At 40.6% G+C, this 18,364-nt stretch overlaps 1 long non-coding RNA gene across 1 annotated transcript in view; it reads right to left on the minus strand.

Annotated features, from left to right (window-relative positions):
• Positions 1–6,187: 6,187 nt before the first annotated feature.
• Positions 6,188–18,364, minus strand: part of LOC103015985 (uncharacterized) — an 83,985-nt gene continuing 71,808 nt past the window's right edge. Inside the window, exon 3 of the long non-coding RNA XR_009005304.1 lies at positions 6,188–6,462. This is a non-coding gene — a long non-coding RNA (uncharacterized LOC103015985). The remainder of the gene's footprint in view (positions 6,463–18,364) is intronic.

Consider the following 18,364-nt stretch of genomic DNA (forward strand, 5'->3'; position numbering starts at 1 on the left):
TGACAGTCCCAGTTTGACCAGGACTGAGGGGTGGGGGTGGGTGCTGGGTTGTGGGAATTTCCACTTTAAAACTGGGACAGTCCCAGGCTAACCTAGATGAATTGGCCACCTTATTTACAGGCCTTATTCAACATTTTGGACCTTAGCAGAAGAACAATATGGTAGCCATAATCAAGGCAGCCACAGTGAGGATGGAGAGAAATGAATGGATTTAAGAAATATTTAGAGGTAAGCTGATAGAACTTGATGACTAAACGATAGCCAGGGAAGGAAATAGGGCAGAGGGAATAATCAAGGGAACAATCAACAGACAATTTTTGGCTTTAGAAACCAAAGGAATATGCATAAAAAAGGAATAAAAGCACCAAAAAATGACACCAAATTTGTTCACTGACATCAACTGTCAAATCAGAGCTCCTGATTTTACCACCATTGAGCTATACAGAAATAAATTTTAGTACCCTCCATCTCTTCCATCCCTGGGGTTGAAAAGGAAACTAGGCCTGGTGGAAACCCAAATGTGCTCGAGAAAGAATTTGGAAGTCAGTTTCAACCTTTACAGAAAGGGAGTGTTCCTCACCCTAGTAAGGGGGTATGACTCAACATAATGAGGAAAGAAAAGGAGGACGCCTTTAATACAGAGTGCATTCATCTTGCATTCGGATGGCACGTCAAGGAACGTATTACTCTTGCTCCTCCCCCCACTCCCAACTCGCAGACTCCCTTATTTAACCCAGAGGAAATTGCAACTGAATTATGAAGTCCTTTCAGAACTAGACATTTGACACATCTGTTACAGAAGCCTTATAAAAAGCACACTGGATGCCTGTAAATTTTATAATTATGTTAATTCAAACTCAAAGACACTCCCATGAATTTAAAAAAAAAATATTTCCAGCTCAAATCTCAGAGTTTGTTCTGCCTGCCATTGAGATATGGGGAATATTTGCTGTATGCACTAAATTCTTTTCTTTAACTGCCCATGTCAGGAGAGTACAGGACTGGAATGAAGATGAGCACAGTAGACCAAAGATGAGAGTTTATTGAACACGTAGATTTAATCCAGGTTCAAAAGCACAATCCCAGTGAGATCTAAATCACGTTATCTGGACAGGTGAGAACTTGCTTTCCAATACGCCTGAATCCTCAATGGAAGGATGCTTTTTTTTGGACATGGGAGCAGAATGCCAAGTCTGGGATGGGCTCCCAAAATCATTCAGCCCAAACTTATATCTACAGTTTGTTTTTCAAGCATTCATTTACTCATTCATTAATTTAACAAATAGTTATTGAGCACCTACTGTACATGAGGCATTCTTCTAGGAATCTGGGATATGTTCATGAAAACAGATACAAATCCTTCCTCTCAGTGATTTTAGATTCTAAAGAAAGGATTCAAGTAATAAACAATAAGAACAAGCAACATACGTAATGCATGAGTAAGTTATACAGTACCATCTGATGGAAGGTGAAAACAGTTCCATAACAAAAGAAAAAGGAGGGCAGGATAAAAGAGATCAGAGTGATTGTGAGAGGAGGGGCAGGTTGCAATTTAAATAAGATGGTTGAGTAGCTCTCCTTGTGAATACGACGTTTAAAAACATATTTGAAAGAGGTAAGGGAATCAGCCATGGGGACCTTTAGGAGGAGAGCCTGGTTGATTGTTGTTGGTTTTTTTCCTCCACATAGTCAAGAGTCATCTAAAATGGGACTTTTAGCCAAGTACCCCCCCTAGGCTCAGAAGCTGGGTTTTGCTTGTGTCCCACCCATAAGTCATATGACCTTATCAATTTCATCTGTAATACTCTAAACTTAGCCCACCACCCTTACAATTTCCATGCTTCCAGAGCCTCCTCTGCAGCTCTTGCTGTGTTGTAGCTTGACAGAATGCCTTGAACTTGTCTGTTTGGGTGTTTATCTTCGGTACAAGGCAGTAGAGAAGCTCAGAGATTAGGGCAAATCAAATTAAAACCTGACTCTGCCGCTTAACACTGACTGTCCTTGGGCAAGTTATTTAACCTCTGTGAGTCTCAATTTTCTTATCCATAAAGTAAGATAATAATATCTACTAAGTAGAGTTGTCATTAGTATTACCAGAGAAATTGTAGAGTGCTTAGCATAAGTGCTTGGCAAAACAGTAAGCACTTCATTAAAGCTAACACTTCTTGGTGGTACTCATATCAGAGCCATCTCTTTGGAGGCAAGCTCCCTCTTGTCTTCCATTCTAGTTTACCAGTGTCCACCTTAGAGCCTGGCATGGGTAAGTATGGTTATGAGCAATGGAATCCAGTTCTTCCAAGACTACCCAGAAAAACATGCCTGAAGCCCCACTGGAGAACTCGCCCTCTGTACCTGGCTGGTAAATAGCCATCCATCTATTCACCAGGATGAGAAGTTTAAACACACACACAATAATCAGATTTTATCCCTCTTTTTTTTTTTTTTTTTTTTTTTCCCTGAATTTACTGTCTTGGGAAGAGTGGAGTAACCAGGTAAGGGAAATATTTGGCAAAGTTTTTCTTTCCTTGAAACATGCTATTAAAGGAGACTGTTTCTTATCCAAATTATAGTATTTCTTGGTCCTTCTTTGTTTCAAAATGTATTCTTTGTCTAAAATTAAAGCATAATGATAATAATAAAATTAATTCTCTGGTGTATCAGGCTGCAAGATAAAGGTAGGATGTGATTCTATATATAGAAGGGCTTCATAAAGAGAATCAAATCTCTGATCCCAAATGCCTCGCAGTGTGGATAGAAAGTTAGGTACCAAATTAAAAAGATTTTTCCCAAGTCTCCTTTCTTACTGCATTTTAGAGTTTCAGAATTATAACATCATGGTGCTCAGACTCTGTTAGTAAGCATTAGTCTCTGGTGGCTAATGGGCAAAGTCCATAATTACCCCACCCTTCTGGATGTCCCAGCAGGAAACAAGTGGTTATGACATGCAGACATCTCTGAAGTCTCTTAAGGTTGAGAGGCTCTGGGTGGAAACCACATGCTGGGCCAAGGAAAGTGGCAATATGATCATTCTTGCTGTGAGCTGATATGGAAACAGATGTTAAGGAAAGAGGTCATGGTTATCTGACACTTTTCTATATCCAAGTTTCACAAGCTTTGGTTTGTGAACCAAATCCAGCCTATTGCCTGCTTTTGTAAGTAAATTTTATGGTTGCTTGTAGTGGTGACTCCTTTTCTTTTCACATAGTCTCCTGGCTTGTCAAGTATGCGTCCACAGCTGAATAGAAATCCTACCAATCTTCTGCTTTCCTGGTTGAAGTCCATGATCTAGAAAAGACGTTGGCAAACTATAGCCCACAAGCCAATTCTGGCCCATTGCTTGTTTTGTCAATAAAGGTTATTGGAACACATACACACCCATTCATTTATGTATTGTCTGTGAGTGCTTTCAAGCCATAATGGCGGCATTGAGTAGTTGCAACAGGGGCCTGCTAAGCCTAAAATATTTATCATCTGACCCTTTACAGAAAGTTTTGCCAACTCCCCATTCTGTGTGAATAAATTTTTCTGAAGAATTTGCACCCAGAGAAGCTTGTGAAAGAATTAAATCATCACCCACATATGGCAGTAGACACCTGTATTCACACTCGTGCAAATCTGGGGGCTGGCCTTGGGCCTCAAAGCAGCAACTTGTAGCAGCAGAAAGCCATCACCTCTCATGTTAAATTAAGGCTGTGGATGTGAAACGGATGGGTCTGGTGGGTTTGTTGGTATTTAATTTTTTCCAATTTTTTCCTTTGTTTTACAACTGTGTAAGAGCTAAAAGAATAAGGAACTTTTAACTGAGACATCTATTTGTAAATATTTAATTTATATTTGAATAAAAATAACTTAAGTGACACTAGAACTTCTGGAGAAGGTTTGTAAGGGGATCTGTACATTTCTCCGGTTTGAGAAACACAAGTGAAGCAACTTTTCCTGTTGGTTGAGGAGCCAGTGGAAAGAAGTAATGGGGGAAAAATGGGTGTAGACAACTGTTTTGAAAAATTTACTGTGAAAGTCAGAGTAATATTAGCAATAGTGTGCAGGGGAGGGTGAGATTCAAAAGAGGCTTTTTTGAGTACTTTTTTTAATAGAAGAGGTTTCTCTATTTAAATTTCAAAGGGATTCTTGTTGTCAATCATTGATCTGTTTACTGTCCTTATAATTTTCCAAAATGTCGTACAAATGGAATCATATAGTGTGTCCCTTTCTGAGTATGTCTTCTTTCTCTTGGCAAAAAACACTTCAGATTCATCTGTGCGGTTGTGGGTACCAATAGTTCATTCCTTTTTATTCCTGAGTAGTAGCCCATCGTATGGATGTACCACCGTTTTTTTAACCATTCACTACCTAAAGGGCATTTGCATCATTTCCAGGTTTTGACAGTTATAACGAAACCTGTAATAAACATTCACACACAGGTTTTTGTGTGAACATAAATTTTACTTTTTCTTGGGGAAATCCCTGGGAGTGGCATTGCTGAGTCATATGATCATTGTATGTTTATCATAAACTGACAAGCTGTTTTCTAAAGTGGCTGTACTATTTTGTTGAATTTAATTTTTTCAAAAATTAGTGAATGAGCTCAGTTTTTTTCCCTCAAGACTGCTTTGGCTATTCGGAGTCTTTTGTGTCTCTATACAAATTTTAAGATTTTTTGTTCTAGTTCTGTAAAAAATGCCATTGGTAGTTTGATAGGGATTGCATTGAATCTGTAGATTGCTTTGGGTAGTATAGTCATTTTCACAATATTGATTCTTCCAATCCAAGAACATGGTATATCTCTCCATCTGTTGGTATCATCTTTAATTTCTTTCATCAGTGTCTTATAGTTTTCTGCGTACAGGTCTTTTCTCTCCCTAGGTAGGTTTATTCCTAGGCATTTATTCTTTTTGTTGCAATGGTAAATGGGAGTGTTTCCTTAATTTCTCTTTCAGATTTTTCATTATTAGTGTATAGAAATGCAAGAGATTTCTGTGCATTAATTTTGTATCCTGCAACTTTACCAAATTCATTGATTAGCTCTAGTAGTTTTCTGGTGGCATCTTTCGGATTCTCTATGTATAGTATCATGTCATCTGCAAACACTGACAGTTCTACTTCTTCTTTTCCAATTTGTATTCCTTTTATTTCTTTTTCTTCTCTGATTGCCATGGCTAGGACTTCCAAAACTATGTTGAATAATAGTGGTGAGGGTGGACATCCTTATCTTGTTCTTGATCCTAGAGTAAATGCTTTCAGTTTTTCACCGTTGAGAATGATGTTTGCTGTGGGTTTGTCGTATATGGCCTTTATTATGTTGAGGTAGGTTCCCTCTATGCCCACTTTCTGGAGAGTTTTTTATCATAAATGGGTGTTGAATTTTGTCAGAAGCTTTTTCTACATCTATTGAGATGATCATATGGTTTTTATTCTTCAATTTGTTAATATGGAATCAGACTCCATGACTTCAGACTATACTACAAAGCTACAGTAATCAAGACAATATGGTACTGGCACAAAAATAGAAATATAGATCAGTGGAACAGGATAGAAAGTCCAGAGATAAACTCTCCCACCTATGGTCAACTAATCTGTGACAAAGGAGGCAAGGATATACAATGGAGAAAAGACAGTCTCTTCAATAAGTGGTGCCAGGAAAAGTGGACAGTTACATATACAAGAATGAAATTAGAACTCTCCCTAACACCATACACAAAAATAAACTCAAGGGCTTCCCTGGCGCAGTGGTTGAGAGTCTGCCTGCCAATGCAGGGGACACGGGTTCGAGCCCTGGTCTGGGAAGATCCCACATGCCGTGGAGCAACAAAGCCCATGAGCCACAACTACTGAGCCTGTGCGTCTGGAGCCTGTGCGTCTGGAGCCTGTGCTGTGCAACAAGAGAGGCCACGACAGTGAGAGGCCCACGCACCGCGATGAAGAGTGGCCCCCACTTGCTGCAACTAGAGAAAGCCCTCGCACAGAAACGAAGACCCACACAGCCACAAATAAATAAATAAATAAATTAATTAAAAAAAAAACAAAAAAACTCAAAATGAATTAGAAACCTAAATGTAAGACTGGACACTATAAAACTCTTAGAGGAAAACATAGGAAGAACACTCTTTGACATAAATCACAGCAAGATCTTTTTTTTTTTTTTTTTAATATTTTATTTATTTATTTATTTATTTATGGCTGTGTTGGGTCTTCGTTTCTGTGCGAGGGCTTTCTCCAGTTGCGGCAAGCAGGGGCCACTCTTCATCGCGGTGCACGGGCCTCTCACTATCGCGGCCTCTCTTGTTGCGGAGCACAGGCTCCAGACGCGCAGGCTCAGCAACTGTGGCCCACGGGCCCAGCCGCTCCGCGGCATGTGGGATCTTCCCAGACCAGGGCCCGAACCCGTGTCCCCTGCATTGGCAGGCAGACTCTCAACCACTGCGCCACCAGGGAAGCCCAGCAAGATCTTTTTTGATCCACCTCCTAGAGTAATGGAAATAAAAACAAAAATAAACAAATGGGACCTAATGAAACTTAAAAGATTTTGCAAAGCAAAGGAAACTGCAAACAAGACGAAAAAACAACCCTTAGAATAGGAGAAAATATTTGTAAACAAATCAACGGACAAAGGATTAATCTCCAAAATATATAAACAGCTCATGCAGCTCAATATTAAAAAAACAAACCACCCAATCCAAAAATGGGCAGAAGACCTAAATAGACATTTCTCCAAAGAAGACATACAGACGGCCAAGAAGCACATGAAAAGCTTCTCAACATCACTAATCATTAGAGAAATGCAAATCAGAACCACAATTAGGTATCACCTCACACCAGTTAGAATGGGCATCATCAGAAAATCTACAAACAACAAATGGTGGAGAGGGTGTGGAGAAAGGGAACCCTCTTGCACTGTTGGTGGGAATGTAAACTGATACAGCCACTATGGAGAACAGTATGGAGGTTCCTTAAAAAAACTAAAAATAGAATTACCATATGACCCAGCAATCCCACTACTGAGCATATACCCAGAGAAAACCGTAATTCAAAAAGACACATGCACCCCAATGTTCATTGCAGCACTATTTAAAATAGCCAGGTCATGGAAGCAACCTAAATGCCCATTGACAGACGAATGGATAAAGAAGATGTGGTACATATATACAATGGAATATTACTCAGCCATAAAAAGGAATGAAATTGGGTCATTTGTAGAGACGTGGATGGATCTAAAGACTGTCCTACAGAGTGAAGTAAGTCAGAAAGAGAAAAACAAATATCGTATATTAATGCATATATGTGGAACCTAGAAACATGGTACAGATGAACTGGTTTGCAGGGCAGAAATAGAGACACAGATGTAGAGAACCAACGTATGGACACCAAGGGGGGAAAGCGGTGGGGGTGGTGGTGGTGGTGGGATGAATTGGGTGATTGGGATTGACATATATACACTAATATGTATAAAATGGATAACTAATAAGAACCTGCTGTATAAAAAAATAAAATAAAATTCAAAAAAAATTAGTGAATGAAATTAAAATGCATAAAAATATGTATAAAATAGATAACTAATGAGAATCTGCTGTATAGTACAGGGAACTCCACTTTGCTGTACAGTAGACACTAAAACAACATCGTAAAACATCTATACCCCAATTAAAAAAAAAAAAGCCAAAGACAAGAACCTATAGAGAGGAACAGAGGGAAGATACAAAATGCAGTGGGGATAGGTGAATATTAAAGATTCCAGAAAAAAGAACAGGATGCGATCCAGAGAACAGGCTGGCCTTACCCAGAGAAACATCACCTTTCTCAGTGTGAGAGGAGAGAGGACAGCAAGTTGAGGCAGACGTTGGCTTGTTCTCAGAGCTGAGAGGTAGTGTCCATCGTTGAAACAGAAGCTAGCAAAAGGGGAAAGGAGGTCGAAGTTCGAGAAGAGTGGAGAAGATTTAAAGCAATCTTTGCAGAGTGTGGAGAAACAGGCTGCCTAGAGACATGTAGTAAGAGGTACGGGCGGCATTGGGCTGGTAATCAGTGCTACCAATCTGCTTGTTTGGAACAAAATGAGTTTATGATAGCAGCCAGAGAGTATCCGAAAGGCTGATAATTAATCTCAAGCTGGACAGACAAGAAAATGAAGACGGTGGGGGATGATGGATAGGAAGAAAGTAACAGAGTTGTTTCAATTATTAAGCTATTGTCTCAGCTTTCAACTCACCTGGAGCTGGCATTGGTACTCTGAAAGTGACATTTGGGCATGGCCAGCTGGCTTCCTATTAGACTCTGCTGAGAGAGAGAGAGAGAGAGAGAGAGAAACTAGAGGGTGATTGCAAGGCTGGAGGTGGGAGGAGGGACTTGCTTGTCCCTGTATGCCTGTTGTTCCTGCGACCATCACCCTAGCAATGCTTCTTCACATTGGCAGTGACACTTCCTTCCTGAAGCAGCAGCTGAAGCCAGTTTGCAGCTTTTCCAACACTCTCAGAACTAGCTTCATGACACCCTCTCAAAGACAGCAGCCCCAGGGCTTCCCTGGTGGCACAGTGGTTAAGAATCTGCCTGCCAATGCAGGGGACACGGGTTCGAGCCCTGGTCTGGGAAGATCCCACATGCCGCGGAGCAACTAGGCCCGTGAGCCACAACTACTGAGCCTGCGCGTCCGGAGCCTGTGCTCCGCAACGGGAGAGGCCGCAGCAGTGAGAGGCCTGCGCACCGCAATGAAGAATGGCCCCCGCTCGCCACAACTGGAGAAAGCCCTCGCACAGAAACTAAGACCCAACACAGCCCAAAAAATAAATAAATAAATTTATGAAAAAAAAAAAAAAAAGACAGCAGCCCCAGCCAAGCAGTGCCCCTCCTCGGAGATCTGGGACCTAGCACCAGGGGACCCCTCCTCCAAGCTTCTGTGCTTTAGCAATTCCAGCATCTTCTCTCTGTTTCTTCTTTCTAGTGATGCTAGCTGCTTCCTGCAGTTACGCCTGAAAGTTAGGGAGTTTTGCCTTTTCAGTTCTTCGATACCCGTTAGCACTTTTTCATATTAAATTCTTTCTGCTCAACTAACTCTGTGGTGCTTTCTCTTGAACGAGCTCTGAGGGATACAGGAAACACTGAACTAGAGGTACCTAAGAAGTGCAGGAAGAGTAGTAATAAAAAAAGTTTGAGGAAGTAAATTGGAAGGATAGAAGGTCTGCATGCTTGAATTAGGAATTTAGAATGGAAGAGTTTGGGAGTGAAGACAAGGCGAAGGGTGCTTTGGCCAGAGTGGATGGCTGAGATGGAGGGTAAGGTTATTAGAGATGAAGAAATCATAGAACTGAGATGCATTACAAAGCCATTGAAATCAGCCTAGATGCTGGCAAGGGCTGGGATGGAAAGGAAGAATGTGTGACAAGAATTAAGTAGAAGGTGGTCAAAAGGTACAAACTTCCAGTTATAAGATAAATAAGTACTTGGGATGTAATGTGCAACATCATGACTATAGTTAAGACTGCCGTATGGTATGTTTGAAAGTTGTTAAGAGAGTAGATCTTAAGAGTTCTCATCACAAGGAAAAAAAAAACCTTTTCTTTCTTTTTTTTTTTTCTTGTTTCTATAAGAGATGATGGACATTAACTTACTGTGGTAATCATTTCACAATACATGTAAGTCAAATTATTATTCTGTATATCTTAAATTTATACAAAGCTGTATGTCAACTGTATCTCAATAAAGCTGGGGTAAAACTGGGGAGAAATTAAATAGATAACAAGGCAAGGTCCAACATGTCATTAGATGAACGGGATATGGAGGGGATAGGGTGTCAGAATTGAGTGACTTGAACTTTAGAAGAATAGCTTGTTTTTTACTGAGATTAATTTATAATAAAATTTTACTGAGAGATATGCAAAGACTTGAATAAATGAAAAATATGCACCAAAAACCTGAAGGGAAAGACTCTGTTATCTCCAATTATTTCTAATCTTAATCCCAATGGAACTTCTTTAGACCTTGATTCTCATCTATAAGAATATCATGGCAGAAACAAATAAAATTTTGGGGGGAAAAAGGGTAATGAATATTCAATAGATATTAATATGTACTATAAAGCTAAATTATAAAACAGCAAATTGATGACAAAGGAATACACAGATAACAATGGAACAGACTAGAGTCTAGAAATAGATCAAAGAAAATTACATGGAAGTTTAGAACATGATAAAGGTGGCATTTCATATTTGTGGTGATAATAATTTGAAGACAATTGCTTAGCCATTTGGAAAAAAATATTAGACTTATACAGGTCAATACATAAAGGAAAAAACCCTTTCTTATTAAGTAATAGAAATAAGGTTAACAATCAGTGGAAACTGACTCAGTCTTGATGCCTTAAGCGTGATATTTTGTGTACCCTCTGTGGGCCCTTGGCTACTGGTATGGCATCCAAAGGCAGTCCCTTTGGTCAGGAATCTTAAAATTGCAAGTGACAGAAAACTAAACTCAAGCTGGCTTAAGATAAAAAAGAATTTCATATATGCAACTTAAAAGCCCAAAGATGTAATTGGGATATGGCCTCTTCAAGAATCTGAAATTGTGTCATTAGAATCTGTTTCATTCAATCTCTGACTGCCACTCTGTTGGCTTCATTGTCCAGTTCTATCACCTGGTGGCAAGATGGAGACCAGCATTTCTGATGCCTACTCCTCCCTGGCTCAAGTGTAGCAGAAAAGAGGACAAGTTCTCTTCCAGAAGTAGTCCCAAAAGTCCCGTTGATTCTCATTGGCTCCAGCTGGGTCACATGCCCATTCATGAACCAATCACTGTTACCAGGAGAATACAGAGTTTCTATTAGTCAGATCTGGGCTAGAATTCTGGGGTAGAAGGTTAACTCCATTCAAGTCACATGGAGCAAGAATCAGCAAATGATGGTTGTCCAGTGGAAGTCAGGGGACTATTACTAAAGGAAGAAGGAGAAAATAGTGGATAGCTTAAAACAAATAAACAACAACAAAAACAGCAGATGTCTCCTATAATAACTGATACATTGGGGTTCTCCTCTTATTTGTGTTTTATTTCCCTGAATCCCTCCCCAGTTTCCTGGGGCTCTGACCACCATCATCTGCCCGCTTTTGCTGGTATGTACCTACAATATGCCTTCCCTTAGCCTCCTGTGATTGGCTGGAGTCCTTCTTTGTCCATAAACATCCCCTTAAGAGACCAAAGTCTTTATCTGTACGAATAGCCTGGAGAACGTAGGTGTCATGAATATTAATTATTCTCAATATCAGCATTCTTTCATTCAGCAAATATGTATCAAACATATTCTATGTGCAGGAACTGAGCACATAGTGGAAAATAAAGCAGAAAAGAGGAATTAATTCAAATGTTACATGGAGACTATAGTTTGTATTGATGTGCATCACCCTTGGTGGCCAGCCTTACTTACTGTTAAGAGTACCCTCTCCCTGGTTTATTGCCCTGACTCCTCATCACCCGAATCCATATAGGTGTGAATCATTTCACATCACTGTGGTAAAAATGTCCAGAATACTTACTGGTACTTTATTTTTTAAATTTTATTTTAAATATTTATTTTATTTTACTTTATTTATTTTTAATTTTGGCTGCGTCAGGTCTTAGTTGTGGCACGCGGGCTCTTTGTTGCAGCGTGCAGGCTTCTCTCTATTTGTGACCTGTGGGGTTTTTTTTTCTCTCTCTAGGTGTGCACAGGCTCCAGAGTGCGTGGGCTCTGTAGTTTGCAGCATGCAGGCTCTCTAGTTGAGGTGTGCGGGCTCAGTAGTTGTGGCACACAGGCTTAGTTGCCCCGAGGCATGTGGGATCCTAGCTCCTTGACCAGGGATCAAACCCACGTCCCCTGCGATGGAATGGCGGATTCTTTACCACTGGACCACCAGGGAAGTCCCCTTAATGGTACTTTAAACTAATTTGCCTCTTGGGTCTCAATCTATCCCACTCATGGACATTACACTGCAAACCAAAGACAAGACAGCAGAGCATGTTGGCTGGAATTGAACGGAAGTCCATCCATCAGCCACGAGGTTTCAGAATGGGCAGCATTCATCCCCCAAACATGTACAGGGCAGTGACCAAAGGGTTTTATGCAAGGAGGACAATGAATAAAATGTGAGTTGAGCATGCCAGAAGCTTTCCATCTAGTTGGGAAGAAAGGAATATCCACAGCTGGTAGCACGACAAGGAACAGTGTGATGAAGGCCATATAGTGGCATGGACAAGGAGTTGAAAATGGAAGAATTTTCTGGCTAGGTGTGGGGTGGCTCAGGATTGGGGACGGGGAGAGTTGCTTTTGGAAAGTGGGCTCTGTGAGCTTGAGCTTGTGGAATGGCTGTCATGCTTTATAATTTATCCTAAAAGCTTCACTCCTGGCCAGTTCTCTATAAACTCTGCGCTTCAGCTCCAAAATACTGACTGCCCATGTACACTGAAGACACAAAACATTCTCACGTCAGTAGTGGTTGTCTGCTGTTGTGCAACAAATTACCCCCAATACTTAGTGGCTTAAAACAGCATACATTTATTTTCTCACAGTATCTATGGGGTCAGGACTTCGGAGCAGCTTGGTTGAGTGGTTCTGATTCAGGGTCTCTCACAAGGTTACAGTCAAGATGTCTGCTAAGGGCATGGTCTCTGAAGGCTTAATGGGTATTGGAGAATCTCCATCTAAACTCACTCACATGGCTGTTGGCAGGAGGCCTCGGGTCCTTCCTGGCTACTGGCCAGATACTTAGGATCCTCACCATGTGGACCTTTCCATAGGGCTTCTTGAGTGTCCTTACAACATGTCAGCTGGCTGTCCCCAGAGCAAGTGATCTGAGAGAGAGAGAGAGTGAAGACATAGCCCCAGCGCTTTTTATAACCAAGTCTTCAAAACCACACATGGTCACTTCTGCTTTCTTGTATTCATTAGAAGCAAGTCAGTAAGTCTAGCACATACTCAAGGAGAGGGAAGTTAGACTCCACCACTTGTAGGAAGAAATATCAAAGAATTTGGACATATTTTTAAACCACCTCCATCCCTCCATGCCTTTGATGATATTGATGCTATGCTCTTTTAGGTAGTATGGCAAATAGGTTAAAAACACAGGCTCTAGAGTCAAAATACCTAGGTTGGAATCTCAGGTCTACCACATATTTTCAGTGTGACCTTAGGCAAATAACTTAACCTCTTGGGCCTCAGTCTCCTTTATCTGCAAAATGGGGAGAATATTAACACCTACTTCATATGGTTGTTATGAGGATTAAATGAGTTAATACATGTAAATATCATATGAATAATACATGTAAAGCACATAGAACAGTGATTGGCACACAGTGAGTGCTCAAAAAAATATTAGCTTCTTCTTTTTCTTCTTCTTCTTCTTCTTCTTATTATCCACTCTTATCTCCACTTAGCAAACTCCTGTTCTTTCAAGACCGAATTTGAATGCTTTCCTCTTTTGCTAAGTTTCCCAGATCTCCTGGGCAAATTTTCTTCTTCTTACCTCTAAGGTACCCTAGCTTTTTGATTATTCTTATAATTGGTACTTTTCAAACTCTGTCATCATTGCTTAATTATGCCTCTGTGTCCCCCACCAAATGGTGTGGCCCGTGAGGATAGATTCTAATCTTCTTAGAGGCAGATTCTCTGGAAGGGGAAAGAAGGCAGATTATGAGCAGCCTGTGGGAGACTCAATTTTTCACCCCAGAGTTGGGGCCATGAGGAAAGAGAGGACTGAGTTTTTATGGTAAGTGGTTTCCCAACCATAGCAGCCTGGAGTTAACACCAACTTCTCCCCAGGGTCGCCTGGTGGAGGCTCTTGGAGGGAATTCTGGCTTGGGGAGAGAATCCTCTCTATCAGAGCTCTGACAACGGGAACCTGGGTGCTCATTACGCCTTCAAACACTTCTCAGGGGAACCGTTAGCTGGTTTCACATGCAAGGAAGTACATTTTTAGGAGCATGTGATATTCTGGAAATGTCTTTATGCAGGAGAAGAACAAGTAAAGTGGAGGGATGACTCCAAATTTCCCGAACATCTGGGGACACTTGTTTTTACATAATGAGGTATTAGAAGGACCCAAATTAAACCCAAACTGGTGCCCCTTCCTCCAGTATGCCATAGAGGAGGGGCGGGGAGTAGAGAAGACCCAGGCTGCTCTCAACAGTAAGTTCCTTCTATAGAAGGGGTTTCATCAGCTTTTACATCCTCCAAAAGTAACAGACTATTATGCTATTTAAAATGATGCTTAGGGAATTCCCTGGCAGTCCAGTGGTTAGGACTCGGCACTTTCACTGTTGTGGGCCCAGGGTTCGATCCCTGGTTGGGGAACTAAGATCCTGCAAGCCATGCGGTGTGGCCAAAAAAAATAAATTAAATGATGCTTAAAAGGAATTGTTCCTGGGGGCTTCCCTGGTGGCGCAGTGGTTGAGAATCTGCCTGCCAATGCAGGGGACGCGGGTTCGAGCCCTGGTCTGGGAGGATCCCACATGCCGCGGAGCAACTGGGCCCGTGAGCCACAACTGCTGAGCCTGCGCGTCTGGAGCCTGTGCTCCGCAAAAAAGAGAGGCCGCGATAGTGAGAGGCCCGCGCACTGCGATGAAGAGTGGCCCCCGCTTGCCGCAACTGGAGAAAGCCCTCGCACAGAAACGAGGACCCAGCACAGCCAAAAATAAATAAATTAATTAATTAAAAAAAAAAAAAAAAAAAAAAAAGGAATTGTTCCTATGGCTGTTCCAGGTTCAGACTTTTATCTCTGTTGACTCTACATTATGGATGTAACAGGAAAGTACATTCCTTCTTTCCCCAGCCTGTAACACTGTAACATTGAAAATTATAGCCTAGATTCTAGAATGTATGAAATGGAGATAACTGATGGGAATGTCCAAACCATTCTGAACATTTTCAAAAGCAGCTTCTACCGAAATGAAGGGTGTCCTGAAGCCCCCATGCCTATATTAAGGGCCTTGTTGACATCTGTTTTGACTTGCCTACACCATCTCCATTAATTCTCCCAAGTCATAACTTGGAGTAGGGGGACATCAGTCAGTAACTCCCATAACATCTAGCTCCAAGAGTGGGCATGTGCCATGGGCCTGACCTGGCCAATCAGAGCTTTCAACCACTAGAACTGAGGCAGAAGATGAAGAGTAGACATGTTTGTCCTGATTCACATCAAGCTCCTGGATCAACTCATACCTGAAATCCACCACACTACACTCCAAACTCTCAAGTTACATGCCCTTATAAATTATTTTATTGAATCAAGCCTTTCTTTTTTTCTTTTTTTGGCTACGCCGTGTGGCTTGTGGGATCTTAGTTCCCCAACCAGGGATGGAACCTGGGACCCTGGGCAGTGAGAGCACCAAGTCCTAACCACTGGACCACCAGGGAATTCCCTGAATCAAGCCATTTTTAATTAAATTGGATTCTTTCCCCTGAGACTCCAAACAGTTCTGACTTAACATGATAGAGAGAAACAGAATAGCAGGTATCAATCTCCTTTGCCCTCTTGTTCTACACAGCAAACATCTATCTGAAATTTTTGTACTGGAAATTCGTCCTGAGAGATAGTAATACTTATAGCTTTCAGTCCCCCTTAAAACTCTGTACCTTTGAGAACACATTTTTATAAGTATTTTAATTAGAAGATGGGGAAGAGCAAATTCATATAACATTTTTGAAAAGTAACTTAGCAATATATATCAAGAAACTTAAAAAGCAACCTTGTATACTGTATCTCAAGAATTCCCCTTTTTAGGCATTCAACCTAAAACAATAAGAATATCTGGGAAATTAGGAAAGACAAGAATCTCATTTGCTAAACTACCAGTTCTCAAAGAGACTAGAATGTCATTCAGGATTAGATCTTTCAGGACTTAATGCTCTTGTAGACCCTACGTTATCTTGACACGTGCTCAGAAACACATTGTTTCCTACCCTATTATGATGGTGAATTACTTATACTCTACTTAATCAATACTATTATTGCTAAGTGCTCTCTACTCAGCTTCTTGTTACTCTGCATCCTTTGCTTAATCATGGTTTCCCCTGTCCTATGGCATCAGCTGCCTCCAAGTCTGGTGCTGCTCTCTTTGTGTGTGTCTTTTAGCCTCTGCTCCCACCACCTACTGCTGACTCTCTCTCTGGCTGATGTATGGTTCCTGCTGACAATGGTTCCTACGGACCCATGGTTCCTGATGAACAAAAGTTCCTACTGACCTGATGAACAAAATCTCCTACAAAAGCTACTTCTGTCTCCTGTTGACCTGTGGCCTCTGCTGACTCATGGCTCATGCTAACTCTTGGTTTCTATAGATCCACAGTTCTTCCTGACCCATGGCTTCTGTTGACCCCTTGCTCCTACTGTTCCATGGATCCTACTGAACTCTGACTCCTAATGACCCTTGGTCCCTACTCATTTATTTCTTCTGCTGACCCATGTCTTTTGCTGAAACATAGCTCCTGCTAACTGATGCCTTCTGTTCACTCATAACTTGTAGTGGGAAGAAGAAAAGGATCCAACCCTTCAGAAAACTCAGGGTTCCAGAAAACTAGATCTCAGTTCAGGGAAGGTCTGGAATCTCAACAGAAATCTGTAGCACTGATTATGGAAACTGCCTAGGAGTGCACTATCCCTGTACAGACTTCTTGTGCCTTCTGCAATGCCCCTCAATTGACTCCATTGCTCATTTTCAATCATATGGTATCTGAGGGACCATGAAAAATCATCCAGCTCTAGGCTAGTGGAAATGAGTTAGTTTTTGCAGAAAATCCCTAATTCAACTTCTTGAAAGCATGCTTTCTCTGTGAAGCCCCAAAGAAGCCAGTTTATGCAGTATGTGTGATGAGTTTTGAGCACTTTAGAAAAGTTTATCTTCTGTTTTAAAAGAAGTAAGTTCCTCAAGTGGAATTACTACCTTCATAGGAAATATTAAAAAGGAAAGACAGCAAGAAAAACAGATTTATAGAATTTCAGGGATGAGAGATACTCTTAAACTTTGAATCTCTCCTCTTTTGTATGAATGTCTTATACAAGATCCTGTCTAAGAACAACCTAGTCTCTCCTTGAATACCTCCAGTGAACTCATTAATTCTGGAGCTAGACCATTCTATTTTTGCATTGTTTTTATTATAACAAAGATTTCTTACACTGATCCCAATATCTTTCTCCCTGTAATTAATTCAGCCCTATGGACCAATGGGGGGTGGGGTGGGAAAGGTGAATTTCTCATTTCACAATTTTTCAAATATTTAAATGCAAAGTGTTGAATCATTAATTAGTTAATGAATTTATTCTTTAGTCACCCCAAACAAATAATTATTTTGCCCCAAATGTCAATAGTACCAAGATTGAGAAACATTACCATAGCCCATTCCAATACATAGAAAGAAATGTTATTGTTTCCAAAGAAGGGATTTACCTGACATGAAGGATTATTTTTCCTCAAAATGAAATATGCTGAGGATTGAGGAGAGAAAATGTCAGGCCTCAAATCATTTTTCTTTTCTCTAAATTTACCAAAGAGTATAAGAATGAAGTTCCTATCTGTCTTCAACTTCATAGTCTTCTTAACAAAGTTTTCATTACATTGTTTTTCACCTCCTTCTACTTATTTGAAAGGATGGTGAGGAATTCAGTGCCTTGTGGCTGCACGTAGAACAAAGGCAACCCTTCGCTCACTGCTTACAATCAGTCTCAAAAGCTCCTCTCTATATCCCCTGGCTGCCTCCTATTTGGGCTGATTTCTACCCTGGAGTTACATGTGTGAAAGCACAGCCCAGCACGTTTGCAGTCTGCACCAGAGATCTGGAAGTCATGGCTAAGCCTCTTTGCTTGGGATTTCCAGCCACCTGGCAAATTCTACTCACAGAGGAAGCATTTGTTCTTGCTACTACTCTTGCTGTTGGATGGGCTGAATGCTCATGATCTGAAGTATCCTTTGCTATGAATAAGACGACAAGTAAATAGAGATGAGTTTATTTTCATTTCAAAGGTAAATAAAAACCTAGGTGTAATATTTGCCAGAAAAAGAACTAGTAATATCCTTAATATATAAAGAACTCTGACAAATCAATAAGAAAACCTCAAAGCCCCACTACTTAATAAAAATCAAAGTAAAACTGTAACATTTTAATCCACAAAATTACCAAATTTTAAAAAATTTGTTGTTTAGGGTTTAGGGTTAGGTATATCTACCCTACTAAAAGGAATGAAAATTAGCACAAATTTCTTAAAATTCCAATCTGGAATTATATATAAAGAACTTTAAAAATAATTAATACCCTTTGGAGCAATCATTTCCCTTCTAGGAATTTATCCTGGGGAAATAGCTGGAGATTCAGAGAGAGATTTATGCACAAGAATGTAATCAAAGCATTTATGATAGAAAA

Source organism: Balaenoptera acutorostrata, chromosome 15, assembly GCF_949987535.1.
Source record: "Balaenoptera acutorostrata chromosome 15, mBalAcu1.1, whole genome shotgun sequence".
In the NCBI taxonomy this organism is placed as follows: domain Eukaryota; kingdom Metazoa; phylum Chordata; class Mammalia; order Artiodactyla; family Balaenopteridae; genus Balaenoptera; species Balaenoptera acutorostrata.